This window comes from Columba livia, chromosome 4 (genome assembly GCF_036013475.1).
Source record: "Columba livia isolate bColLiv1 breed racing homer chromosome 4, bColLiv1.pat.W.v2, whole genome shotgun sequence".
Lineage (NCBI taxonomy): Eukaryota > Metazoa > Chordata > Aves > Columbiformes > Columbidae > Columba > Columba livia.
In genome coordinates this window covers 64,807,486-64,820,208 of record NC_088605.1, presented here as the reverse complement: position 1 = coordinate 64,820,208, position 12,723 = coordinate 64,807,486, and the positions used below count along the sequence as shown (strand labels likewise).

The 12,723-nt window shown below is 36.4% G+C and overlaps 1 long non-coding RNA gene across 4 annotated transcripts in view; it reads left to right on the top strand.

Moving 5' to 3' along the window:
* LOC110361264 (uncharacterized) overlaps positions 1-12,723 on the top strand; it is a 167,001-nt gene that overhangs the window by 147,364 nt on the left and 6,914 nt on the right. For 3 of the 4 annotated variants that reach the window (XR_010472426.1, XR_010472422.1, XR_010472424.1), the window contains one exon: positions 6,758-6,792. The exons of the other annotated variant lie outside the window; for it this stretch is intronic. This is a non-coding gene — a long non-coding RNA (uncharacterized LOC110361264). The remainder of the gene's footprint in view (positions 1-6,757; positions 6,793-12,723) is intronic. 4 annotated transcript variants of the gene reach the window in all.

The window sequence follows — 12,723 nt, the reverse complement described above, 5'->3', positions numbered from 1 at the left end:
GTAAGTGTGTAAATAGAGAATGTCTGGGAAGGTGAGTGAGGTGCTGTGCAGTCTATTGTGAGTTCAGTGACAAAGAGCAGGAAGAACCAGAATGCTGTTTAGATGTTTTCACACTTACCGAAACAACCCGCTGGAAGAAGTGATAATGAACGGATAATCAGCTTCAGCTTCACAACCAAAAGCTTTCACATTTCTTGGACATTGCCTATTTCACTTCCTTGTAGAACAAGTCTAACTTCTTAGTCTATAAAAATTTTTCTCTTTGTCGGAGCCTTTGTCTGTTAGTCTGAGCCACAGGATTGTTACAATGGTGGTTTTGAGTTTCGGAAGAGCAGTTCACGGCTTTCTGAACTTTCTCTGTTCCTGTTGTTGTGGTGCAGAGAGCAGTGGCCAAGACAGCCCCACGGATGGGGATCTACCTCCTGCAACAACAGTTCATCCCTACTGTGAAGTCTATGTTGGTAGATAGCATCCTGCCACGCACATTACCAACTCTTGGCATCTCAAGTGGAGCCCATGCGAAGCAGAGCAGACTGCAGATTAAATACAGCTTAGGTATTTCCTCCCAGCTGGAGGTACAGCCAAGGTATTTTCCACCAGCCCACATTTTACACTGAGCCACTGGACCTCTGCCCTCCTACATCTGGCCTAAGGGCAGAGGCCAGGGCGATGCTCGTTCTTCTCCTAATGTGACACCAGGAAGCCAACCAGCAGCACGTGCAAATGCTGAGGGCCAGGGCCATGGCCACAGATTTGCTTTCTCTCTTTTTGCATCAGATGAGGTTGACACATACGAGGCCTTTTTTAGTTTTTAATTTCTAATAGGAACATTGTTAGGAAATTAAGAACTTCATAACAAGAAGACACTGAATTTCCAATGTAAATTTCACTCCATTTGAGGATGAAGAGATCTCCAAATTTTCCTTCTGAAAATGGGACAATAAAGATTTTATTTCAAAGTTTTAGGCACTTCAATCTCGTGCTGCCCTCTAACCCTCCGCTTTTTCCACTAGCTCCCCATGCAGACACAGTGCAATTACAATTGCAATATTACAATTATTTACAGAAAAATGTAGCTTGATTTATGAATTATGCAGATAGCTTCATGCTTTAATGTTAATGAAAGAAACTTTTTGATGATGTGTTATGCTGCTGTAGTTAAGTGGTTCTCTATGATGCTGCTGTTTTATAGGCAGCGACTTAGAAATAGAATCTAAGTAGTAGGATAGCAGATTAGATTTAGCATAGTTGTCCTGCAAACATATACTGGCAACTTTTCTGTCATATTTACTTACACAGAATTGCCACTATTGGATGAGACAGTCTGTCACCATACGATCTGCTTGGAACATTTTTATGCCCCACATCTGTAGCATTCAGTGGCACAGGCTTCAGGGTTTGGTGATTCTGTAAAAGGATATCTACAAAGTTACATCTCTTTCCTTAGAGAGAGTTCTGTTCAGGATTATCCTTTTTTAATTGTCTTTGGGCAGCTTCCAGAGCATGTAAGTAGTAATACTCAAATACAGGAATCATGCTAGTGATTTCAGTGGGGGTTGTGAGCTTATTTTGAACAGAAAGTAGATTGTCATGGCCTTGGCACTTACAAAATAGGGAAAACATTGTCTGTTTTGGAACTGTTCATAGTGAAATATCTCCCATCTTCTTGTGTGTGCATGTGCACATGCACAAGTTTTTAATTTACTGTGATTGGATTAGTGGATAATTCCGATTAACTGTTTTTCAGGCAGAGACTGACGTTGTGCCCACATGTTATCAAAAGTCAGTGTTGCAGCTATCTTAAGCAGACATATTTCTTGACAAAGCACTTCACTCCAATGAAGTCTGTAAGGGCTGAAGTACTTTTCAAAATAAGTCAGGCATTGTGAAATAAGGTCTGTTAGTCATCTGGACATTGATATGTACTGGTCATGTTTTGCCAGTTTAGTTTATTCTGGTTCATACTTTAGTCTGGAATTTATTCTTTTTCTGCCAGGTAAGTAGCATTTCATCATAAATAAAATGTTAGAATAAACCTCTAGAAATAAGCAAGAAAGTGGTTGTTTTGAACTGACTTCTCTGAACTTCTGTACCAGTCAATGATAAGAGGGACTTCAGAAAGTACAACTAGCTGCATAAATGGAGCATCTTGAATGCTCCACAGCATCGAGCAGGGCAAGGAGTATCTTAGGGATCCTCACAATGTCAGGTAGTGTAACGTGGGAGATAAATACTCCCTAATTTAATGCCATGGACAGCACCACTCTAATCCTAGCTGCATTTGTCACATTAAACCAATAAAAACTAGCATATTAAAAAAGTAAATAGAGATTTTAAGAACTCTATTTGAAGTAATTAAGGAAAATGTTTGGTTTTGTTTGTTTTTATTTAATTCAATTATTTTTTTCAAAAGCAAAGTGATACATTAGCTAGCTGAGGGACTCTAAAATGGCTTTCTTCTCTCATGCTCTTACATGAGCTCCTACACACCCATATGTGTTGTTAGTGGCACAGATTTGTTCTAATTCATCCTACCAGTTTATCACTTTCCCTTGTCATATTTTAGAAACTCTTATTTGTTATTTTAGTCTGTTTGTCCTTAGAACCAATAATAAAGAGGGACATTTGATGATGTTTGGCTTATTTAGAAAATAGACACTATCTAAAAAATCAGAATTCTGGTTTTAAGAGAAAAACAACCCAAGAGTGAACAAAAGCAAACTGTTCTTAAAGGAATGCATAACTGAGAGGATCATTTGGTGATCTTGGGCTTACTTAGGAAATAAACTGTTAAAGTCTGTTTTGAACTAAACATCCAATGGCTACCATCTCCATACAAAAGCAGAGTTCTTAGATATTGGCAGAAAGGGCTATTTATTTATTTATTTTTATTGCTCTTCATCTTCTTTTTAAGATGCCTTTTAGATTTGGAAGGCAGACTGAGGATAGCAAAGGCTTCAAAACAGTAAGTACTGAATGCAGTAAATATCTGGCTGAATTCTTCCAAGTAACTTTACAGTGATAGCCAAAAAAATAATTATTCAATTTGTGTTAATTTTATACAAGATCTTACTCAACAGCAAACACTGCCTATTTCTGAGAATGGAAGTGTTTTCCATTAATTAAGAGTTCTCAAAAAGTGTGTAATGAAATACAAATCACATGCCATTGATATTCACTTGGGGCTAAAGAGCAACTCTGATAATATCTGTACACATTGAACTTTTCATTCCAAATACTATTTGTCATACAGAGCTCTTGCATCACAACATTTCTTGTTTCAGATGAACACACAGAAAACTTCCTTCTCCAAGGAATATCATCTCCACAGCTATTTCTCTGTTTTTTTCATGCAGTGGAGAGATAAAATGGAACAAGATGTTCTGTGTGCTTGAAAGAAGTTTCTGACATGACAGGATGACAGAAGCAAATGTACCTATTTGTGTAAATGATACTTCTTTAAATGGTGCTTTTCAGTAAATAGTATGAACAAAGATGATCATCTATACAGGACAATATGAGAAAAACAGCTTACAGTTTGTTGTTTTGTAGCTCATGACTGATAATAATAAGTTCTATAGTCAACTAATCTTTTATATTGTATTCTATGTTACTTTAAAGCTCTAAACAAAAAATAATACATGATTAATGAAATGCATTTCTTTCTTTTCTTTTTTTTTTTTTTTTTTTTTTTTTTTTTTTTTTTTTTTACAATAAACCTTTTCTGTATTACCCTCTGATTTTTCCTGGAAGTCAGTTTGAGTGAACAGATGGTGAGTGAGTGAGTCCATGATAAGGTTTTCATGACTATCGCAGCAGTATTTCTCTAATCTCTTAAAACAAATAAGTTTGAGTATAAATCCTCAAGGCAAGGCATACATATATATATGCACATCTACGTAGATGTATAAATATATATAAAAGCAGAGATTCATAATCAAGAAGTTTCTATAGTATATAATGGGGAGGAAGTCTGTAGAGTTATATAGAAATCCTTGCAAACTGGAAAACAGTAGTAATGGTGAATATTTTTTCTGAGATTTTTTTGCAACCATTCTTTCGAATCTTACATTTGACTTTTAGTAACTTACTAATCTCCAGATGAGGTTCAACAAAAGAATAGGAAAAAAATAATTTCTTCTTTGGTTTCTGTTTGTTTTTTTGTTGGTTTTTTTTTTTTTTTTTTAAATGGATAACACTTTCTTACATAGTTCTACTTTTTAATTCACTACTGCTGTGATATAATGCTCTTTTTTACTAGCATTTCTAGAACTGGTATTAAAATGAATATTAAATGTAGTCTGTAGTACTATTAAAGTCATAAACTTTAAGCAATGTAAGAGGTTGGAACTGCCATGACTATAGCTGAGCAAATAATTGGAAATATTAATCACAGATTATTGTTTCAATAGCTTATTGAGTGAGTCATTGTCACAACCCTACTTGTAATCATACATGCTAATTAATTTTGTTTGTATGAACTTTGGAAAGTGACTACTTTTCAGTCAAATCATTCATATATACATATCATTTCAGCTTCAACTAAATTCATACCAAAATTCAAGTATTTTCGTAAGTCTTTTTGGACCTGCTGGTTCTCTGCTTTTGAAGCTTCAGATATTCACTCCATGACTTGAGAAGCCAATCACAAAACATGGAGAATAAAGTAGGGGGTGTATTAGAAGGGGAGTGATTAGTAGGTCGAGAGAGTTTCTCCTTCCCCTCTACTCTGCCCTGGTGAGACCACACCTAGAATATTGTGTCCAGTTCTGGGACTCTCAGTTCAAGAAGAACAGGGAACTGCTGGACAGAGTCCAGTGCAGGGCAACAAAGATGATGAAGGGAGTGGAGCATCTCCCTTATGAGGAAAGGCTGAGGGAGCTGGGGCTCTTTAGCTTGGAGGAGACTGAGGGGTGACCTCATTAATATTTATAAATATGTAAAGGATGAGTGTCACGAGGATGGAGCAAGGCTCTTCTCAGTGACAACCAATGATAGGACAAGGGGCAATGGGTACAAACTGGAACACAAGAGATTACACTTAAGTATGAGAAGAAACTTCTCAATGAGGGTGACAGACACTGGAACAGGCTGCCCAGGGGGGTTGTGGAGCCTCCTACTCTGAAGACATTCAAAACCCGCCTGGACACATTCCTGTGTAACCTCATCTGGGTGTTCCTGCTCCAGCAGGGGGATTGGACTAGATGATCTTTTGAGGTCCCTTCCGATCCCTAACATTCTGCGATTCTGTGAACACCCATGAAAGCTCACAGGCAACCCCGTTCATCTCTGAAGCTCCTGAGTTTCTCACCTCAGTGCTTCATTAAGCAGTTTCAGTCCGAGCTGTCCTGCCTTTAGGGCATGGGTTGCCTGGTGAGCCCATTCACCTGCTTAGAGCTGGAAGTATCTGTGGACATTAGGATTGGCATGGCTTAGACATAGTAGTGCTCATCAAACCAGCACTTTAATATTTACGGGTGAGGAGCTCCTCAGAGAGTCCTGGCAGACATATACACCTACCTTTTTAGACACATAAATGCTAATAAATGTTGTTTTCTTTCATTGCTATGTCTGCTTTGAACTGGCAGAGTTAGTGCTATGTTTTTGAAATGACACATATAGTCATCATCCTTTCAGTGGCTACATTTTCTGACCCATCTGTTTAATGAAGTAAAGAGCTACATCTTCATTTGCTGTAAGGTAGTATGGACACTGCTAAAAAGAATTGGTGTACGAATTTCTGCAAGCACAACCAGACTATGGCTTCAGATTTCAACATTGCTTCCCTGATGCCAAAAGGACTGCTTCTCCTTAATACAGGTTTTAAAACATCTGATATAAAATCATTACTGTGAAACTTATCTACTTTTTAAAGAACATCCTTTAAAATGTAGCACTTTGTTTCTGTTTGGAAAATTACAAGGGATTTGCTACAGGATGCAGTTTTATGACTGAAACACAAGTGTTGCATTAAAGAGACAGGCAAGGATAACTTTCAGACAATCTATCTTCAAAATAATTCTACCATCTTTTATGCTAATCTCATTGCATGAAGTGTTTGATTAAAACCGTCCTGCCCGAGAATCTGTATTGTTTGTAACTAGTAGTTTGCACTACTGTTTTTAGTTGTTTTGTTTTGTTTTTTACTTAAATAGTTTTTCCACTGTTATTAATAGTGGAAGCTTCTATTCCCTTATAGAGAAGTGAAGGAAGAAAACACAAGTCAAAAGGTATTGAAAAGCAACATTTAAATTGAGCATTAAAAAGTTAGAGGCTATGTGTTTTACTGACTGGTCTGTATTACAGCTATATACACATTGATACATTGAACGTGTTCACAGGCATTGCAGAAGTAGCTGTTATTTATAGATTTTTCCTCCTACGAGGTCATTATTTTACATTTTACTGAAGATACTTTAGTTCAAAATTGTCTTATAAAATTATTATGGACTCATAAAATAACAATAAAATATTTCTTCCTGATGTAACTTGATAAACCGTAAAAATGTTTTAACTTACAAGTAATTCTTAAGGTTTGGGGCTGAGGGTCTTAGTGGAAGAAAAAGAAAATCACAGGCATCTTTTAGGTATAGGATTCTGCTAGAACATTCTACTGTATTTCCAGAACATAAGGCAACCAAAGGCTGAGCAACACTGAAAATGCACTGTAATGATCTATCCTAAAAGTGGAAACAGAATGTCTAGTTCATTTGACAGAATTTTCCATTTTTAATTGGAATAATTTTTTTTTTTTTAGTTCTTTCTGCTTAAAGTGGAGTACAAAGATTTCTGGTAAGTCATGGTGTCAGGAGTTTGCTTAAGCTTGACCCCAAATTTCAATACTTTTGTGTAGTGAATTTAAATTCATAGCCACCAATCTCTGACAATCTGGTTCATTACACATATTCAGAATTTGAAGGTTCCATATGCTTTGGAAAAAATACGATACTCTCTATTTTTTCTTTAATGCTGTGGGATGTAAAAAGAGCTGTCTTTCTAGATAACCCTCAGACAAACATGATGTGTGGCTTCTTGTTTTCACAGCATGTTTTCTTGCAAACTCATAGACTGGGGTGGGAGAGTGGCAAGTTGTTTGTTTGTGGGTTTTGTTTGTTATTGTGTTTTGTGCGGTTTGGTTTTTTTTGGGTGGTATCGTGTTGTGGGTTTTTTTTTAATGTATGGCTGGAGATCAAGTTAGGAAGGAACATAGCAGTCCACCTGCATAAATGGTGAAACTGTACAAATGTAGAGCACCAATGAAATCCTAGTTCAATTTATTTTCAAGATTTACACAACTTAATACCTAAGTAACCATGTTGGGTTTTAAAGCAAACTGTGAAAGTGATTTTCTGACTCTTGTTTGCCACATATTCTTTTCAGCCTTGAAAGCAGGTTGCCAAGCTATTTTTAGACAATACCATTTAGGTTTTTTTCCTAGGCCTGGCTTCATACTTGCTACACTTTGTAGGATTTCTGTAAATTGCATATTGTGCTGTGTTAGAAATTTAAATACGAAATATTATGAAAATATAAATCCCTAGTAAATGTAGAACTACATACATACATGTTTATGCCTCTCTTGTTTGTGATTTTCTACAATAAACTGTATATACTGGAGTAAGAGCAAGATGGTGATAGTCTGTTACTGTTAGATACAGTTTTTCTCTTACAATAATTCACACTAAATTAATTTCAAGAATATTTTAATAATTTCAATAATTCAAGGTGTACCAAAATTTAATATTTTAAAAGACATTCTTAATCTATTTTTTTCTAGTATATTGCTTTCTGGCTTTTCACAAAACAAATTATATTCCATCTTTGCCCAGATTTGTGGGGTATTTGACAGTGTAATATCACCATGCTTTTATTTTCCTTAGAAGAAAAGGACATTTCCTGCCAAAGGATTTTTCTTTTAATTCTTCCCTTTTCCACATAAAGCCTGTTTTTAGAGATGCAGGAATTGCTATCAGTACATGTTCAAATCTGAATATGGACATTGATGGTGATAGTAATGAGGCGATCACTGCTGAGAAAGTACTTTAAAGTTTGAATATATTCAGATGTTCAACTAGTTTCATCTCTGAGATAATTTTTCCATTTTCATTATTTTTACATCAGGGAACTTTATCCCTGATGCAGTCCTCTTATGTCTTAGTTAATAAAGCGTCACGGCTTTCCTTTGATGGTAGAAACCTCTCCATCCTACAGACATATACCACCTCCAGCCTTACCTGCTCTTTTATTTCTGACTGCAGGAACTCTTCTTCTGCAATTTTGCAGTGTCACTTAAAATGCTGTATTGTGGTTTTAAGGGAGCAAGTAACAATAAAACCCTCCATTTCTGAATGCTAGATGTGTAGCTTTTCATATAAAGAAATGACGTGGTTTGGTATTTTTCCTTGGCTTTTGCATACTACTGGCTTCTCAGGAACAGTGGATGGAGCTGAGACAAGGGAAGAAACAAGGGGGTGTTTTATAGGTGACTTAGGACCTTCGTAATGCCTGAGCTATTATGGTCTCTGAAAGGATGCCAGATTTCGACAAATCTATATCACCTTTACTGAAAGCAAGGCACCCTTACTGCCCAGACCACAAATATTTTTGCAGAGATGCCCCCACACACCATTTGGCTTCATCAGGATGGGACTGTGTCCCAGAGCATGGGGATGGAGTCTCTTCATCCTTGATTGAGGCTTCTTGGGCTACTTCCTCTCAGAGATAACTAACCAAGGCCCTCATCCTGCAAATAGTTATGCATGCGATAAACTATCACAGGCAATATTCCATTAAAGCCAGTAATGTTTCTGATGTGGCTAGAGTTCAAACATATGCAAACGTATCTGGAAGATAAGGCCTCTAGACAGCTTTTTCTTTGAGTTGTGTTGCTGTTTCTGGTGGTAGGAACATTTGACCACCAGAATACAGAAGTCACTGTCTCATTCCTCTGGTCAGCAGCCATCTGATGACAAAAACACTATCACTCTGGTGAAATCAGCACCATTTCAAGCTTCTGTAACTTCAGCTAGTTGAAAGCTTTGAGTTTCAGGTCAGCCGTAAATCTCCAGTCAAACAATCATCATCAGGTGCTGAAGAAACAGGAGAAGGTTTCAAAGGCTCTTTAGTGCCATGGCATCCGGCACACTAAAGCAAAGGAGGACATAGAAAAACTCTGGACTTCCTGCCGTTATTTAAAAAAAAACCTTCAACAGTCAAGCAGGAAAGAAGTAAGCTATTGTAATAGCCAGCACTCTCACTTCCCAGGGGGAAGAAATATTTCAGAGCTGCATTATATCTCCAGATATACAAATAGCTGCACCCCCGTTAAAATACCTGCCATTCTTAATTTAGAACTTCGAAGCGGTCCAAGCTGAAAATGATGTCAATGCTTCTTGCTAAAAAAAAAAATAAAAAATCTGAGACGCTTAATCTATAAAATCTTTGATTACTTCTTCCTGGTTATGAAAACAAAAGAGCCATCATTTTAAAGCATTGTAATTTTAAGTGAAGTCCTTTTGAAAATTCATTGTAAATGAACTTTCGTGATCATTGGATCCTCAAGCAGTTAACCTATCCTACCTATTGCACTGTTTCAGTACCTTCATGTGCTTAAAATAGGAAACAAATCTGATATTTTATATACTCTATATATTGGTATCTCAGTTACTAGAACATATGCTAAAGGAAGTGAAATGTAACTTAAGGAAATTCTGTAGACTATCGTTCTGGAAACAAGGAAGACTTCCCCAACCAGTGCAGTTTGAACAATAGCAGCTCCTCTTAGACACTACTCTCATGCTTACAGTTTTCCATTTAGTAGCTCAGAAAGCTAGACTGCGGGTATTCCAATACAGCATAAAAACTGCCATATAAAAACTGCACATAAAAATAGATTTTGGGTACTAGACAAGATCAGACAATAAATATGGGCACTAGATATAGTACCCAAATATGATCCATTTTAGATACTGGCTCATGAAGAAAGGCTGACCAGAGGCATGCAGAATTCCCTTTGTTAGACTGCTGGTCTAATTATTATTATTAGTATTGGTCTTGTTTTCCACTCTGGGCAACATTTAGAAAGAATAAAGGCAGTGAAGTTAATATTTAGCCCATTTAGCTTTTGATGTAGTTAGATATAACTATCACTTTATTATGGCGTGAAAGCCATGCCAATTATCAACACAAATATATCTCACAGTTTTACTTTTCCTGTACAGTTGTGAGCTTTAGCTGAATTCCCTGCAAGAAAAAAATGTGTGTTTCAGTTCCAGAACAAGAAAAAAACTATCGACTAGGTCCACCCCTATTTCAGAGATCACTGGTCTCCTGTTGTATGAGCTTTTCAGAAAGAAAAAGATAGTGTTAGGCTGTAACAAAGTCAATAGAGGCTACCTACTTATGAAGACATCATCAGCCATTATTTGATGATTTAAATGATCCATCATTTGCAGTTGTCCAGTTTTCCTTCAGCCATTTACTGGTAACAACTCTGTAAATGTTTGGCATATGTTTGAAAGATTTTGTTGTGATTTTTAGAAGAAACTTCTCCACTAAAATTTTGCAGTTTAATGGCTCATGGGTTATTCATATCTCAAATTGTGTCACCTATATTTAGCTGAAAATCCTAAATTTATTGGAAAAACTCCCCAACAGTGCCTGATATTCTATTATGTACTGCTTAGGGGTGATGCCAAATTAATTCAGAAGCTTCTTTAAAAGAATCGTGGCATGCTTCCAAGAAAAGAAATAAAAAGGAGCAGAAGAAAAGCAGCCTGCTAACTGGATGATATTAAGAGTTTAGCCACTGTTAAAGAGAATCAAAATCATGGACTCCAGTTCTACAAACAATCACGCACGTGTTTCACTTTAAATGTGTCAGTAGTTCATTTGGCTTCAGTGAGCCTCCTTGCATCACTTAGAGTTACTGAAATATTATATATGTATATATGCCAGGGAGAAAAATCTTAGTGAGCTCTTTCCTTAAGGGACAGGTCCTCCCATTTCTACTGATGCGTATGCAACAAAAATCTGGGCAATTAATGAGGAGAGGCATTGCTAGAAATCCTCACTGGCAGCTGAAGGCAGTGAACACCCACTCAAAAACTTAAGCAGAATTTTTTTATAGTGGATGGAAGCATTTATTTTCAAAGTGAGCTTTTTTACACAGAAGGCTGTAGAGTTGAGTAATGAATATCCAGAGGTTTTGTTCTGCATATGATTTCTATTATTTATGGTCTTAATTAATGGTGATGTTTACATTAATGCAAGTGTTTAATTTTGTGCATAACAAATATTTGTATACAAATTTATATCTATTAAAGCTCTTATAGGTACATACATACATTTCCTTACGTTAAAATGGCACATACACACTCCCCTCTTTTTTTTTTCCCAAGGTAACATGAAAATATTGGGCAATTTAGCTGACTGAAACCATTTCAATCATGTCTGATTGAATGGCTGCCTGCCTCTTCATGTGGAAATAAAAGCTTTGGTTAAAGTACAGATGAATTACTTCACTTAAACCCTGGAAAAAAAAATCATTGTGGCTGTGCCTTTGTTCACTAGATCCAGATGTTACACCATTAACTATCCATCGTTGTTTTTACAAATAAATCTTGCCTGAAGGATTTTGTTTAGCAAGATGGCAGGAGAAGAGTATTCTTGTTTGTTTGTTTGTTTGTTTTTAATCACAGTTGATATATTTGTTTTGTTTCTACTTAGACTTTCATTCTGAAAACTGAATATTGTACTATTGTTACCAGGAGGGCCTATGTTCTACTGAGAGTCACAGCTAAAATATCTACGGCTTATGGAACAGAATGCAGAGCTTGTGGATGGGAAAACTAAAAATTAACAAAACCTATCCCATAAATTGTTCAGATGTTTTGTTAATGCCTACCTTCTATCTGAGGCAAAAATATACATAGATGCACATATATTCTTTTATGCATATGCAACAGCAGTCCTTTTCCAGACAGCCTACAAATGCATTTAGTAGAAAACTCAAATGTCATCTCCACTCACTCTTATCTCCTCTGCAAGATGGGATGGAGGGAGCCTTTTCATAATTTCACTTTTTTTTTTTCTAGCTGGGTGATTGCATAAAGTGAATTCATCTATCTTGCTGTCTGACATAAATCCCAAACAGCATTAGCTGTGTCGTCTGAGCCATCTGTCCATGGAAACACAGACTCATTTCTCTTTCTGAAAATGTTAAGGATGTAAGGAACTCTTATCTCCTGCAAAATGCTTAAGCAACTATTTCAAGGAATTTGCAGTTCTAGTGATAGCAGTAAGAGCAACAGTTCTGCAACATCGTGCAGAATTGGACTTTATGTCAGCCTATACACATTAATTGTAACTTATCTTGTATTTTCAATGATAAAATTTTTTTAGAGGATGGAGTGGATTTCTCATACAGGATGCTATACAAAACCCTCCTTATGTGTACAGCATTTTATACATGTATAGTAATGTTACACATATGTCATGTAGTTATACAGTGTATTTATGACCCCCCCATCCATGGAATAAAACTTGCCAGTTGGGATGCTTAGGAGGTATTGGATAGAATTATTCCTACTTTGCCACAGACAGCACTGTGATTTTTTTCCTAATATACACAATTTTTATGACAACCACCTGTGTTCTAACTGAATTCTTTACCCAAGTCATCATTTTAATGAAACCTTCTGTTTGCCTGAAAACATGTTTTTT